A 17,327-nucleotide genomic window follows, 5' to 3' on the forward strand; every position below is an offset into this window, starting at 1 on the left:
TTGGCTATGACACTCATACATATGTACCAGGTCACGCCAGGTCAACCCTAATCCTAGTTGAAGGTTCAGGGCATTAATGGCTCCTAAGATCCTAAAGGTATTGGGCGCGCATTGCTCAGGGGAAAGTCTATGGTTGCGAAGGTAGTTCATGGTGATGGAACCCATTGGAAGGGTCATTCCCCCTTCAATGAAGGTTGTCATGGGAATTATGACCTCCCCCTCTCTTCGATCCGTTAGCATCCGCTCCGAAGGGTAATACCTCAGATTTACCTCCCGCGGTATACCATAAGTCTGCTTGAATTCCTCTATCAAAGCAGGACTATTGACAAGGTATTGGAATCTACCCATTTTTGAGGAATAATTGAAGCAGTAACCGGGAAATGGGGGTTTCGAAGGTTGAAAATCCCAGCCGAGAAGAAAATAAGGGATTAAGGATGCCGAAACTTACACAAACGGGAATGGAGGATGATCTCTGAACTCAAAGTGGACTTTTAGTAGATTTTGGGAAGAAATGGGAAGAAATAAGACAGAAAATCGAAGAAGCCTGAAGGATTTTGAATGAGCGAGTTCGCTGGGTATTCTGAGGATGCGTAAAGTAAAGAAAAATAACCTCCTCTGAGGGTTTATATACAGGGGCAGGTGAAAGGATGTGATTCATCCCGTCCAAATCCTGAAGAATAGCCCTGTCCGTTAGATCAATGACCCACCGTTGAATGCAAAAGACAAAACGCCGCCTGGAGTGATTAATACAGCGTTTTGGGAATACGAAAATGACATCGGCAATGACGAAGCGGTTGTATCTATGCCTGCGCACGTGCAAGCTTGGGTATTTATGGACTCTTTTCAAACTTTTCATTCTTTTCACTACGTGGTAGGTCAAAACCTTACTTTTTCTCCTCGAATGTGAGGAAAAAATAAAAATTTTGAGGGGCTATTGTGGGGGGAAAAGCCCAATCTAACGTAAGGGGCCTAGGGCCCCATTTGAGGATTACTGTGCGTCTGAAGAGAAGAAGGTGGTAAGGGCAGGGCCCATCTGGAAGAAGAGTACCCAGAAAAGAAAGATGGGTACAATCCGAAGAGATCGCCATCCGTCCGAAGAGATTTTATTCCTCGGGTGCGAATAGTATTGATCAACCGAATGTGTAGAAGGTCAGAATGATCTTCCGAGCATTCCTACTGATCAAGATAAGTTCTGAGTATATCTTGAGACGATAAGAATGAGAAAATATCTAAAGGACAAGCTACTACCACCGTATTAAATGTACTATAACAACTTTTCTGGCCTCATTTATGTGGAGAAGACCCCTGAACAAGGTAACCTCATGTACCGCCACTCACAAAATGCTGGAGAAGATACATGACATGACATGCACTCAAGTAGGAACCTAGATGAAGAACAAGTGGACGATAGAGATGGGGGAGGAAGGTGTTATATAAAGAAGAAGGATTCCTAGAAGGAAGGGAGGGCGAAAGAACTGTAACTTGTATTGAATTAATCAGAATTCTCTTCGGATTCAAACTCGCTTAGTCTTTACATGTACTTTTATGTTGGTTTATACTTGCATGCCATAATCAATTGTTGTGAGATCCATAGTTAATCTTACTCTATCACCCACGCTCTACAAATTTTATTGTTTTTGGGATAGGGCCTCCAATCCTAACCTTACAATTATTTTATGAAACTTTTATATAACAAATTATTGTGCAATTTTGTTATATCTATAAATTTTAACATAGCACATGCTTCCACGTTTACTAAAATTTTATTAGAATTGCACATATTACTAACTTGATTATTTTGTAAGTAGTATTATAGTTACAATTTCATTATCCATTTTCAATATATGTAAATTTATAAGATTTATTTAGAGGATCTTTTTTTTCCTCCCCCTAAAGGTTAATACTAAATTATAGCATCATCTTCCAATCAATAAAACATTGATTACTACAGAAAAAAAAAAAATTGCCAAAACACGTGATAATTACGGAATACTAACATCTCAACACTCGCTATTGTGCATGTTCAGAGACTCTTCTATTTTTTGGGTAAAGGTTAATAATTTAAATTTATTATAATTTGAGTTTACTACATTTTCTAATCATAAAATACCTAGGGGTGTGATGAAAAAAATATTTCATCCACAAATGCCACTTATTACACCCCTAGGTATTTTATGATTAGAAAATGTAGGAATCCCAAATTATAATGGATTCAAATTATTAACTTTTATCCAAAAGATAAAAAAGCTTCTGAGAGGCTAGTTCTTTCCTAAGTAATTTGAGATTGGTGCCATCTATAGTGAAGGTTCTCATATCTGTTCTAGTACACCAAAGCTCTACTACCCAACTCCTATTTTGTCAAACCAAATCTTTTCTTTATTATTAGTAGTATTCCAATGTGATGCACAAATTGATGAAGATTCATATATAAGCTAAAAATAATTATATATATATACATATAAAAGTAAAACTGAATTACTAAATATAAATAGTAATAATAACTTATAAAATATAACTAACTAATTTTAATTAAAAAAAATTACTTTATGTTATAATAAAGAAAAGATTAGTGTTTATTAGTGTTTATTAGTGTTTATCTACTTTTATAGTTTAAAATTCTCTTTGTGCTTTGTATTAATGTCTTAGTATGAGATCTAAAATGAGTTTGATCATTCTTAATTTTAAATTTAATCTTTTTAATTCTAAATTTTGTTTGGATTATGTTTAATCTATGGATTTTTCCTTGTGATATTCTAATTAAAAAATCAACACAGTCACAAAATCAAAAAACACACAAAAGAGTTCAAAATTTGACAATTAAGAAAATTTAAAAAAAAAATTACCTAAGAGGAACTAAAAACTTTAATGGGTGTCCCATGTTTACTTCTTTCTAGTAGGCTTACTTTTGATATGAAGTCCATGCATGCAAATTCAGAAACTAATAATAATACGCAAGATGAAATTATGAGATCAAAACTATTATATATACAAATACATAAGCGTATGTTGCATCTTGAAAAAAAAAAAAAAAGGAAAAGAGAAAACAACAACAACAACATCAACAACAACATGGTGGTATGGTGTGGGATTTAATTATAGTAGTAGCTTATTGTTTAAGAGGAATTGTATGAAGGACTATGGCTGAATATATATAAACTTTGAAAATAATAGACTTTTAGTTGGATTAGAATTTAATTTTTTGAAACTTAGATGATAAAGTTTGCCCTAAATTGAATTATTGTTAAATCTTATCCTTTGGCCAAGAGCCTTTTTTTCTTTTTTTCTTTTTTTGATAAGATAGAAATTTTACTCTACTTCAATATAATTATATATATGTATAAAGCTCCCTCATAGAGGCTTGAACCTCAGCCCAAGAGCCTTTTAACTTTTTTTTTTTTTTTTTTTTTTTTCAGACAAAGCCTTTTAACTTAATTGATTGAAATAGCACCTCTTGACTTATCCTTGTTTCAAGAAAATATATCCTAACATTTAATAAAAAATAATTTAATAACTAATAAACATAATATGCAACTTCAGAGAAAAAAAAAAAACTCAAATGTACCCAAGTCTCAAGACTCTCAACAGAAAGTTGTAACAAGAACCTAAATTGGGCTGGGCTTGTTAACTGAGCATGGTTTTGAAATTAGGCTAACAAACTGGACCGGACTGCTCCTTTCTTCTTCTCGTTCCTCTTCTTTATTTATTTATTTTTTAAATTATTAAATTGGGTTGGGCCTTGGCCTTAATGAGTCTCTTTGGACCCACGAAATCTCAGTCTCAGGTACTGGAAGACGACTCGTCAGAACGGCAAATGCACGGGAGAGACGGCGGTCCGGCGAAGTTTTGCAAACAACTTCGTGGCAAGCCTCTGCCCAAACGACGATTTAGTTATTGTACGGTTAGTTACAAAAAAAGAAGTAAATGGATTTAGTTCTTGGCAGCTTGTCCTATATAAGAATTTCAAATGTTCATGAAAATAGTTGCATATTTGCAAGGAATTTGCACATAAATTAAATTCATAATTATGTGAGACCAGATGTACTTGAATTTGGACATGCAGTGTGTGTAAGTGAGGTTCTTTTATGCTTTAGTGAAAGATTAATTTTTTTTTTTTTTTTAAATTTCAAAATTGATTACAATATAGCTATTTGGTTGGAAATTTTTGACTCAATATTTTATTTTGTCTTTGATAGTTTCACACTGAGTAGACAATATGTATATAGATTTGTTGTTTCAAAGTGAGAGCTACATGGGCTGGGCTTCACAAGTTAGAGGGTGAGGGAGATTCCAGGTGTGGGATGTTGAGGATGCAAATAATGTCCATGACCAAGTTTCATTCATGCAAATGCTACCAAAACCAATTGCATCAAAGAGACATTAAGACAATTTTGTTCTGATGGGTCCCGTTCTATAGGCAGAATAGAAACATTGATAATGGGTTAACCACTCCTTGCAATGGGAGCATCCCAAACTGCCATGATCCAGTGAGTGACAGTTTTTTGCCTACTGCTGTTTGGTTTCATTCCTTGTGATCTCAATCTTATGTTCATGTCCTAAAGATTATGGGTCCCTGATGGCTTGCTTATGGGTACATGATTTTCTTGAGTTTTGTTTTTTCTTCTCATTGAATCCACATATATATGCCTTCCCCTTTATCTCTGTATTCTCTATGTTTGCAAGCTTGACTAGAGGTCATATACTTTTACTTTGCTTGTGCTACTTTACCTAGGTGAATGAATTATATTGCATAATGGAAGCTGTGTGACAAATCTAGTTATGGTTAACCTATCATATGAATCATTAAGTCCATTTTGAGGCATGGGTTACCTTCTACTGAACAAGGTAGCAACCTTTTTATTTTCTATTTTCCTCCCTTCGGTGAGTGAACATGGTAGCAACATTGTCTTCAGCACAGATGATGAATTGATTTCTTACCTATGTCACTCCATTTTTGATCTTCAATGAACACAGTAGCAACTTAGTCTGTGGTAGATCATGCTGTTGTGATATTTACTAGAGAAGTTATATTATGAACTAATACTGGCATGATCCCTTTTGATATCTCACTAATTTTTCCCTAGGTTTCTTATTGTTTTCTTGTGTTTATCTGGTCATTTTCAAAGATATTGTAAGCAAATTTGTTATTGCCCAGTTCAGGACACTCACAAGTCCTATTTAAGCATTATGCTTTGATCCGAGTGGCACAACATAAATGTTTTCAAAATAATGCTTGGAAAATCTCATAAACTCCTCTGCATCTCATACTGGTACATCTTATGTACATATTTACAGGCTACAGCGTGGTTTTACAAATGTAGTGTTTGATAATTCTTTCATGGTTTCTTCCTGAATATGTCGTTGTTATTGTCAAGTGCTTATATGTTTTTTGGGTTTTTTTAGGTCATAGAGGATATCAATTTCAGTGACAACACCAATTGGATTATGATTAACTCATTAAGGTGGACACACAATTTGTTTGCTATAAATCCTTTCAGAGGATCAGTAAACTTCCAGTCTACTGATGCTCTAGTTTTATCACCAAAAATGGCAGTTTGGGTGTTATGGCTAAGACTGCGGTTAGTTGGCCACCTGCTCATAAATCAACAGAATAAGGAATGGAACGAATGGATGGAAAAGCACTGTAAGTGGTGCTGCAGCAGCTGCAACTGGCGGGATGAGTTCCCTTTCTGGGGCTATTGCTTCATCTTCCACAATTGCAGAGGCAATGCTTTAATTGTGGATTGCAGCTCTTCAAAGACAAATTAGTCTCTTTTGGTTTTTCCTCCTCCTAGTTGTACTGTGGAATATGCATTGCGAACATCAACTTGTCTAGATCCAACTCCTGTTGTGTCTGGATTAAACACTGTGCATGAGTCAGCTCCAGAATGTGATGCAAGATTGGTTGTTGAGGCTATCCAGAAGTGGAATATATGTCAGAAAAAAAACTGAAGAGAGACAGAGAAGATATTGACATATATGGTGAGATTGGGAATTCAGACAGCAATAAAATATATCCTGAATGATTGAAGAAAGGAAATAGCATCTATCCTGAAGCTGGGGGTGCATTCATGAAAGCAAAAAATCAGTCCTGAGGAGAAACATCATTTCTATATACCAGAAGCTGAACTGCAGATGCATCAGCCTTGGACCCCATTGTGGGAAAAACATGAGGTATTTGTGTTCTGGTGGAATGAAATATTGTGCTTGTTCAATCGTGCATACATTTTGTTTGATGTCTAACATCTCCCTTGTTCTTGTAAATTTGCTTGCCAGATATACTTTCAATCAATGATGGTGGAAGGCACCAAAATGAATGAAAAAAATTCTTCCAACGAAGAAATTGAACTTGAAAGGATCCCAACTTGCATAATTGAAGCAAGGTCAAAAGACTTGGTTCCAGTTTGTGACTATCCCATTCTTTACATTATCATACTAAAAGGACTTTATCTTAGATAAAGCTGACATATAATAATTATATGTCTTGTTTAATGTGCCAATGAGCTCTAGCTTATACAACACCTCCTCCTCATAAGAATGGGATAGAGGGTGAGGTTGTGGGTTTAAGATCCACTGAGTGGGTGTGCAACTTACCAATAGAATAAAAATCATATGATTTGCTTAAAAGTGCACCCATAATGTCTTCTGCTTTTGATCACTTTGTAAATTATCTTTTTTGTTCACAACAATGAGGGTTGTACTGACATTTTTGGGTACCATTTCTTGTGTCATACGGAAACCCAGCTTTAGATTGCAATACCAATGAGCTTCAACATCAGAGGTCTGAGCTGTCTGAAACAGCAGGCTTTCATGTAGGAGCAGCTCTGGCTTGCTTGACTCTATGACTGACAGTGCTGCTGCAGTGGCAGAATTTCACAATGTTAGCGAAGAAACTGAATGTAGTAGTCCTCATACGGAAACCCAGCTTTAGATTGCAATACCAATGAGCTTCAGCATCAGAGGTCTGAGCTGTCTGAAACAGCAGGCTTTCATGTAGGAGCAGCTCTGGCTTGCTTGACTCTATGACTGACAGTGCTGCTGCAGTGGCAGGATTTCACAATGTTAGCGAAGAAACTGAATGTAGTGGTCCTCAGATGCTAGTAGGAACCATGGGCTTTGTAAATATTAGTGACAGCCCAAAAACAAAGACTCGCTTGAGATTGTAAATAATCAAGAGAGCTTAAGAATGGAGGCTCAACTCAAGTTTGTAAATAGTTACAAAGACAGCCTGAAAATGGAGACCCATTTTAAAGATGAAGTTGGTGAGTTAGTTTGGAGGTATGTTCCTTGTCTGGTTTAAATGGTTGGTTGGACATAAAAAATGAAGTTACTGAGCTTATTAGTATTAAATATTGATTGGTTTTCGATCTGGTAGAGATGAATTTCATTCTACCCTGTTTTGATTTTTTTTAGTCACATTTTAATTAATTTCCCTATTTCTTGCTGGTAGTTTTGAGTTACACTTTGTCCCTTTTCTCTTAACAGTGTTAATATGATGGGTGGAAATTTAGAGAATACTGATGTGGAACTGTGGATGCTATGTAGTTGGGATTTCATCTACTACTTTGTAAATAACAGTATATTTTTTCTCAATAACCAGTTGTAAATATGTACATAATAGTATATTGTAAAATCTCTTTCTCTTTATTCTTTTAAAAATTTATTCTGCTACCACTCTTTTTACATTTTATCAAAGATGAAATGCTTGACCAATCTCATGTGTGGGTTCTTTGTTCTTATCTTCTTTCTGTGACAATTTGCTTAATTGGATTCCTTCCTGTTCTATCATGGAGTTTCTAGATTCTTTAACCAGTTGATCTTTTCACTTATGGACTGAAACGTGCTTACAAATTTTACCCTCTGGCTTTCTGCAATATCTGAGTTATAGGGGAAAAGGGTTGATGCTTTAATAGATTCAGGAAAGCTTTTCTTAAAGTTGTCAAAAACGGTGTGAAACAGTAATAAATATTCAAACATGTTTGAAGCAATATCTGTTTGTACCCAAGCATCAGTGCTGTATATTCAGGGAAAATGTTTTTTATTTTCTAAAGTAGGAGATGTGATAAAGAATTGTCATTTACATGTAAACAAACATAGTAATATAAATGAATAGGGTGACTAGAACAATTAGGCATTAGATCTAAAAATATCTTATTCTTCAAAGGACTTAATATAAATGGCATTTTAATCTAATCAGTTGATAAGCCGATTTCAATGAATATAATACTTATTAATGAACCTGTGGAACTACAAATATGAGTCAACCTTTTTTCTTTTTAATATAAATGGCATTTTAAACTAATCAAACCTTGCTTGCATTTGGGTATGCGGTAGTTTTTGGTAGCTTATTTGCATAAGCATTTATTTTATATATTGTTAAGCATATATCAATTTAAAAGTAATAATGGATAATAAAGTGAATCCATGGACCTTAAATGATGTTTAGAAAACAAACCAAGATCAAAAAGAGTAATAATAGATAACTAGGTAAGTGTTTAACATTGAAACCAATATATAAAACATATAAATAAAAACTCTTACAAGTTTGGGCTATCTTTCACTATCAGGGGTTGGGTTAGAACGATATCCAAGTCATATCACAGGTGTATCCTAGATGCATTGGTGTGTGTGTGTGTATTTATATTTTAAATGACTGGGTATGTATCTTAGAGATATCTGGTACGATATGTATCAAATACGGGTATGTGCGCAAAAATTGAGTATCCATGCATCCTAGTATGTAGGTGAAAGACACCAGCAAAAAACTCTCTTTTTCTTGGGTGCTATGAATTATGTAGCGGTGCTTTGTATTTGTTGAAGATCACCTAATTCCAGGAAATTAATAGCTCTTTTATTTAGTTTCAAGTTGTAATTTATGTTCAGACAGAAAAGAGCTTGAAGCACAGGCTACACAGTTACATGTATGATGTACAGGAAAGTTATAATGCTCCAAAAGCATAACATATATAACAGAAAAGATAGGACAATAAAAATTTTGGGAAGATTATAAATAAATTACCTATTCGAATCATTTTAAGCTTGAAACCAAAGAGATGAGCTGATATATAACTTGCAAAAGAAAATAAATGTTTTTCTTTCCCTAATGGATCTTTAAAAAAGAAGAAGAAATCATGAAAAGGAAAAAGTAAAAAGAGCGGTGCTCAAGATCTGGTTGGAGTAGGGTTGCGTAGAAGGAAACTTGAAATTTTTTTATTACTTACCATAATTCTGATCATACATTTACACAAGACTTAAACCTCAGTTTTTTGCCTACTGCTGTTTGGTTTCATTCCCTGTGATCTCAATCTTATGTTCATGTCCTAAAGTTTATGGGTCCCCGATGGCTTGCTTATGGGTACATGATTTTCTTGAGTTTTGTTTTTTCTTCTCATTGAATCCACATCTATATGCCTTCCCTTTTATCTCTGTATTCACTGTGTTTGCAAGCTTGACTAGAGGTCATACACTTTTACTTTGCCTGTGCTCCTTTACCTAGGTGAATGCATTATATTGCATAACGGAAGCTGTGTGACAAATCTTGTTATGGTTAACCTATCATATGAATCATTAAGTCCATTTTGAGGAATTGGTTACCTTCTACTGAACATGGTAGCAACCTTTTTTTTTTTTTCCTCCCTTCGGTGAGTGAACATGGTAGCAACATTGTCTTTGGCATAGATGATGAATTGATTTATTACCTATGTCACTCCAATTTTGATCTTCAATGAACACAGTAGCAACTTAGTCTGTGGTAGATCATGCTGCTGTGGTATTTACTAGAGAAGTTATTTTATGAACTAATACTTGCATGATCCTTTTGATATCTCAGCTAATTTCCCTAGCTTTCTTATTGTTTTCTTATGTTTTTCAGGTCATTATCAAAGATATTATAAGCAAAGTTGTTATTGCCCAGTTCAGGGCATACAAGAGTCCCATTTCAGCATTATGCTTTGACCCTAGTGGCACAACATAAATGTTTTCAAAATAATGCTTGGACAATCTCATACACTCCTCTGCATCTGATGCTGGTGCATCTTATGTACATCTTTCCAGGCTACAACATGGTTTTACAAATGCAGTGTTAGATAATTCTTTCATGGTTCCTTCCTGAATATGTCATTATTGTCAAGTGCTTATATGCTTTTTCGGTTTTTTTAGGTCATACAGGATATCAACTTCTGTGACAACAGCAACTGGATTATGATTAACTCATCAAGGGGGACACTCAATTTGTTTGCTATAAATCCTTTCAACGGATCAGTAAACTTCCAGTCTGCTGTTGCCCTAGTTTTACCACCAAAAATAGCTATTAGGGTGTTATGGCTAAGCCTGTGGTAAGTTGACCACCTAATCAAAAGAATGGAAGGAAAGGCACTGTTAGTGGTGCTGCAGCAGATGCAACTGGCAGGATGAGTTTCCTTTCTGGAGCCATTGCTTCATATTTCCACAATTGCAAAGGCAATGCTTTATTTGAGGATTGCAGCTCTTCTATGGAAAATTACTACCTTTTGGTTTTTCCTCCTCCTAGTTGTATGGTATAATATGTGTTGTGAACATCAACTTGTCTAGATCCAACTCCTTTTGTGTCTGGATTAAGCACTGCACCTGAGTCAGCTCTAGAATGTGATGCAAGATTGGCTGTTGAGGCAATCCAAAAGCGGAATATATGTCAAAAACAAAACTGAAGATAGAGAAGATAATATTGACATATATGGTGAGATCGGGAATTCAGACAGCAAGAAAGTACATCCTGAATTATTGAAGAAAGGAAATAGCATCTATCCTGAAGCTGGGGGTGCATTCATGAAAGCAAAAATCAGTCCTGAGGAGAAACATCATTTCTATATATCAGAAGCTGAACTGCATATGCATCAGCCTTGGACCCTGTTGTGGGCAAAACATGAGGTATTTGTTTTCTGGCGGAATGGAATAGTGTGCTTGTTCAATCATGCGTACATTGTGTTTGATGTCTGACATCTCCCTTGTTCTTGTAAATTTGCTAGCCAGATGTACTTTCAAACAATGATGGTGGAAGGCAGCAAAATGAATGAAGAAAATTCTTCCTGCTGAGAAATTGAAATTGAAGGAATCCCAGCTTGCATGATTGAAGCAAGGTCAAAAGACTTGGTCCAGTTTTTGACTATCTTCAAGCCCCAAAATTCAACAAACAAGGTACACTAGGTTTTGTCTATTTATTTTACATATTCTGGTTTTTCGGCTTGTGGCTGTTTCTTATATATAACATTGCTTTACCATTATGTTTTGGATGCATGGGCACCTGATTCTTTACACTATCATACTAAAAGGACTTTATCTTAGATAAAGCTGACTTATAATAATTATATGTTTTGTTTAATGTGCCAATGAGCTCTAGCTTATATAGCACCTCCTCCTCATAAGAGTGGGATAGAGGGTGAGATTGTGGCTTTAAGATCCATTGAGTGGGTTTGCAACTTACCAATAGAATAAAAATCATATGATTTGCTTAAATGTGCACCCATAATTTCTTCTGCTTTTGATAGTTGTCTTTTTTGTGCACAACAATGACGGTTGTACTGACATTTTTGGGTACCATTTCTTGTGTCATGTAGGAACCCAACTTTAGATTGCAAAACCAATGATCTTCAGCATCAAAGGTCTGAGCTGTCTGAAACGGCAGGCATTCATGTAGGAGCAGCTCTGGCTTGCTTGACTCTATGACTGACAGTGCTGCTGTAGTGGCAGAATTTCACAATGCTAGCAAAGAAACTGAATGTAATGGTCCTCGGATGCTAGTAGGAAGTAGGAACCAAGGGCTTTGTAAATATTAGTGACAACCCAAATACAAAGAATCGCAGGAGATTGTAATTAATAGAAAGAGCTTAAGAATGGAGGCTCAACTCAAGTTTGTAAATAGTAACAAAGAAGGCATGAAAATAGAGAATCATTTTAAAGATGAAGGTGGTGAGTTTGATTAGAGGTATGTTCCTTGTCTGGTTTAAATGGTTGGTTGGACATGGTAAATGAAGTTACTGAGCATACTACTATTGAATATTGATTGGCTTTCAATCTGGTAAACATGTTATACTGAATGAAGGCTTTATATATATATAGATATATATATCTATATATTGAAATTCATTCTACCTTGTTTGGATTTCTTTTTCGTCACATTTTAATTAATTTCCCTATTTTCTGCTGGTAGTTTTGAGTTACACTGTCCCTTTTCTCTTAACAGTGTATATGATGGGTGGAAATTTAGAGAATAGTGATGCAGAACTTTGGATGCTATGTATTTGGGATTTCATCTACTCAACTATGTAAATAACAGTCTATATATTTTCCCAATAACCAGTTTTAAATACGTACATAATAGCATCTTGTAAAATCTCTTTCTCACTGTTTCTTTATTCTTTTAATTTAAATATATTTTGCTACCACTCTTTTTCCATTTTATCAAAGATGAAATGCTTGACCAATCTCATGTGTGGGTTCTTATCTTCTTTCTGCAACAATTTGTTTAATTGGACTTCTTCCTGTTCCGTCATGGATTTCCTAGATTCTTTAACTAGTTGTCTTTTCACTTGTGGACTGAAACGTGCTTACAAGTTTTACTCTCTGGCTTTCTGCAACATCCTTTAATGAGTTATGGGGGAAAACTGAAAAGGGTTGATGGTTTTGTGGATTCAGGAAAGCTTTTCTTAAAGTTTTCGACAATGCTGTGAAACAGTAAATATTCAAACACGTTTGAAGGTATATCTATTTGTACCCAAGCATTAGTGCTGTATATTCAAGGAAAATGGTTTTTATTTTCTGAAGTAGGAGATGTGATAAAGAATTGTCATTTACATGTTAACAACATATTAATGAGATGAGGATATTGCATGGTCTAAATGGATAGGATGATTAGGCATAAGCTCTAAAAATATCTTATTCTGCAAAGGTTCTAATATAAATGGCATTTTATAAAGGTTCTAATATAAATGGCAAAGGTTCTAATATAAAGGTTCTAATATAATACTTATTAATGAACCTGTGGAACTACAACTATGAGTCAACCTTTTTCTCTTTTTAATATAAATGGCATTTTAAACTAATCAGATCTTGTGTGCATTTGGATATTTGGTAGTTTTCGGTAGTTTATTTGCATGGAATTTTTCAAAAGATAGAGTTTTTTGTAGCTTTTATGCTAAATATATGACAAAAAGTTAAAATGTTAGCTTATTTTCCAAAAAAAAAAAATTTATATATATATATATATATATCAAAAAAAAATTTCTTAAATTGAGAAGCTTATTTTCCAAAAAAAAAAATTTATATATATATATATATATATCAAAAAAAAATTTCTTAAATTGAGAGAAAAAGCAAAAAATTTTGCCAAAACAGACCGTTATCTTTCTCTAGGAAAGTTGTCCAGGCCTGTAATCTTGTACTGCTTATTTGTATAAACAAATTGATAGTTTGGTCATGCATTTCTTGTACTATGCAGGGGAAAGACACCAGGTTAAAAGCTCTCTCTTTTTTGGGTGCTATGCATTATGTTCAGTATTTGCTGAAGATCACCTAATTCCAGGAAATTAGGAGCTCTTCTATTTAGATTCAAGTTGTGATTTATGTTCAGACAGCAAAGAGCTGGAAAGCACAGACTACACAGTTGCATGTACAGGAAAGTTATATATTGCTCCAAAAGCATAACATAAATACCATAATAGATAGAAATTTTTTGGGAAGATTATTAATAAATTGCCTATTCGAATCATTTTAAGCTTGAAATCAAAGAGACGAGCTGATATATAACTTGCAGAAGAAGATAAATGTATTTCTTTCCCTAATGGATCTTTAAAAAAGAAGTAGAAATCATGAAAAGGAAAAAGCAAAAAGAGTGGTGCTCAAGATCTGGTTGGATTAGGGCTGCCTAGAAGGAAACCTGAAATTATTTTATTACTTGCCATAATTCTGAATATTTAATATAATGGAAATTCTACTACCAACATTTTAATTTTTAATTAGCATAAATATCCATATAAACAAGAAATTAAAATACATTAACATGATTTCAATATCATTTCGCCAACTTCATACCTGCCTACGTCTTCTTGAAAAAAGAAAAAAGAAAAACTTCATGCCTAAATGACATCCATGGGCACACCAATAAAAATCCATTTATGAAAGATATAGATACAAACTTCAAATTCTCACAATTTCAAACCCATTATGGGTTAACTCAAAACTCTTTCGATCTTAACTCACAAACGTGACACTCAATTGTTCCAAATTTTCAATACATGCAATGGTGTGCTCACACTCAAATAATGCACATACTCTTTCACACTACGAAAATGAACAAACTCTTTAACTCACTCAATTTTCAAACATATGATCAAAAGGACCACTTTGGGCCAAAGCCCTTATCTGACCGAAGCCACCCAACTACCGAGGATGGAAAAAAGGCAGCAAACTTGATTTGGTTTGGTCATCATCCCACTCCAAAGCATCCCACCGTTCTGATTCTCCTTTTATTTCTTTTATGGTACCTACATTTTGGTTAGTAAGAGGCAGCCTTTTGAGACCTTTGCACTCCCTCACTTCAGCCTGCTCCAGACACGGCCATGTCTCCTCATGTCTGCAAAGAGTTTTGAAATAGGGAAGGTGCCCCAATTGCAATATCCGTAGTTTTGGAACCATAGGATCTGGAGATATGTTCTGCCCTGATTCATTATTAAAGAGCTCCTCTAAGTCCATACAATCGATTACCTTGATTACTTCTAGGTTTGGTAGAGTTTGAATGAAGTCACCACAGGAGAGAAGATATTTCATCTCAGAACAAAATTCCACTTCTATTGATTTTAGGGTATGAAATCTCAGCCCAAGATGACAAGGTAGCTCTGAAATGCTATTTAGGTTTGTCATATTGTAGAGATGAAGTTCCTCCAGGTTTGGTAGTAGGTCACAGCGAGCAGCACATCCTCCTCCCCGCCCTAAACTGGTTGGACAATTTCTAATAGAAAGTGACTTCAAACCAGCAAAGCTGACATCACTTTCAATGAAGTCTACAAGCATTTCAACCAGTCCTGTACATTCGTCTACTTCCAGAGAACTTGAATTACCCCAGAACCACCCAATCCATTCTTGCGAGAGAGAAAGATTAAGATTCTTGATAGAACAACTTTTTTCATCAAATGTAATTAGGACGTCACTTCCTTGTGCTTGGTAAAAACAAAGTTCAAGATAACTCATTCTATTTATCCAGGAAAGATCTTCGAATTTGTCCCATGGGATTCCATTCAATGAGATGTTTAAGTAACGTAATCGATTAAAGGATGATTTGAGCTCTTCAAAAGTTGCCTGCCCGTCTTCCTCTCCCTTCAAACGGAAATGAAAGCCACTTTCACACATGGATAGACTGTCTAAACAAGACAACTTGGATATAATTCCAGGTTGAATGCTTTTCAGTTTTTCAGTCTCGTCTAAGTTTAAAATCCTTAGCTCACTCAAGTTTTCAATCCCTCTTGGCAAATTTGCGATACACGTGGCAGTAAGATCAAGTTCTCGAAGTTTAGTAAGCATTTCCAGTGAGGGTAGTTCTTCAAGATTACTGCAACTGGAAAGATTAAGAACACGGATATCTCTAAGTTGAAGTAGAGAATGAGGCAATGACCGGATGCTGGTATCACTGAGATCCAATACCTTAGTGCTTCAAACCCTTGCAGGAATTTCTCAGGAACCGTGTCAAGGGCATGATTGTCTTGGAGTAGCAGAACCGAGGCCTTTGAACATTGTATCATGCAATCAGGTAGCCTTGTTATGCTGTTACCCATCTCGAACAACGTCATGCATCTTCACAGTGTTCGGATAGGGACTATCTTCCAACAAACAAGAGTCCTTCAGATTTTCAATCGAAGAAATGCCTTCGTCCATATCCTCCCAATTCTGTCCTTCACCTATCAAACCTTCTGCCCGCCAGTATTGTACTAATTCCCTTATTTCAATTATATGGTCCTCGGGAAATAGACAGCAATATAAGAAACAAGATTTTATGTTGTTACCTTGTAATGAGTCATAACTCAACCTCAACGGCTTATAGACCTCAGCCTCAATTCCTTCTATAGAAGGCACTGATCTTTGCAACTCCTTTAACGCATGCTTCCACAACTCGACCTTTGTCTTTTTTCTCATGGCAGCTCCCACGGTGATGATGGCTAGTGGTAATCTGCAACATTCTTTTACAATTGCTTCTGCTAATGGTTTAATTTCTTCCAGATGAGCCGCATCCCCTGCCTTTTGACAAAACAATTGCCATGCTTCAACATCATTTAAAACTTCTATTTTGATTTCGAGATCGGTTGTCATAGCCCTACAGACTTCCTTAAGTCGAGAAGTCAATATGATCTTACAGCCTTTATGAACTTCAGGCCCTGGGACACCCAAAGTGTCTAAATCAATTTTCGCCCAAACATCATCTAGAATGAGTAGAAATTTTTCTTCATTCTCAGGCCTTTCATAAAGCCGACTGGCCATTCTCTGCACGCTTTCTCCCATTTTCACCTCCAAATTTAATCTTTCAGCTATTTGTGTCTAGACATCTTTAACTGATTTCTTGGAAACGGTGGCCCAAATGACAATGCCAAAAGGCTGTGTAGAAGCCTTTCTGAGCTCATTATTCAAGTTCTTCACCAGAGTAGTCTTGCCAACTCCTCCTAGTCCCCAAATACCAATCCTTTTGAATCCATCATCCAATGCCTTCATAGTCTCGTCTAATTTTTTTGATGCAGTTGTTTGACCTTGAATTGAAGGGCCAGGAATACACTCCACTGCTCTGGGAACTCTAGTAAGACAAACCAAACCAGAGTCAAAACTTCCAGCTACAAGAAGAAGCCTTTTGATCTCTTTCAGAGTTTCTTCCACTTCTCTGCTCGCTCTATACCGCTTTCTGTAATTTAAGAAACATCGAGAAGGCTTTTTGTTGTTGAACATTTGTCCTTGAATTGCATTGACTCTAGGCTGAAGCGTTTCCACGTCCTTAAGCCAAGTTACGACTTGAGCTCTAATTTCGTTTCCTTCTTTCTCCGCTGCTTCCGTTTCACGTTTGACTTCTTTTATACGATCCGTAAGGCTTTTCATCTCCTCCTCAACAGCAGCAAGATTTGAATGCAAATTAACAGTGGTGTTGGCCTTAGAACTGACACAACTACAGAGAAGCTTGCTAGTTGTTGTTGTTGAATATTAGCTCTGATACCATGTTAAATGGAGAATATTATCAAACGCAATGTGTTATACCATGTTGTGTATGCTAGAGTAGATGCGGAAGAGGAAGCATAGAATAGGAACATCAAGAACACGAGGGTTAC

At 35.6% G+C, this 17,327-nt stretch overlaps 2 pseudogenes; one reads left to right on the forward strand and one right to left on the reverse strand.

Moving 5' to 3' along the window:
* The first annotated feature begins 3,737 nt into the window (after positions 1–3,737).
* LOC112027374 (autophagy-related protein 18f-like) lies at positions 3,738–11,932 on the forward strand (annotated as a pseudogene).
* A 2,189-nt stretch (positions 11,933–14,121) lies between these two features.
* Positions 14,122–17,186, reverse strand: LOC112027372 (disease resistance protein At4g27190-like; annotated as a pseudogene).
* Positions 17,187–17,327: the final 141 nt, after the last annotated feature.

The sequence above is a fragment of the Quercus suber genome, unplaced genomic scaffold (genome assembly GCF_002906115.3).
Source record: "Quercus suber isolate HL8 unplaced genomic scaffold, Cork oak 2.0 scaffold_165, whole genome shotgun sequence".
NCBI classification, from domain to species: domain Eukaryota; kingdom Viridiplantae; phylum Streptophyta; class Magnoliopsida; order Fagales; family Fagaceae; genus Quercus; species Quercus suber.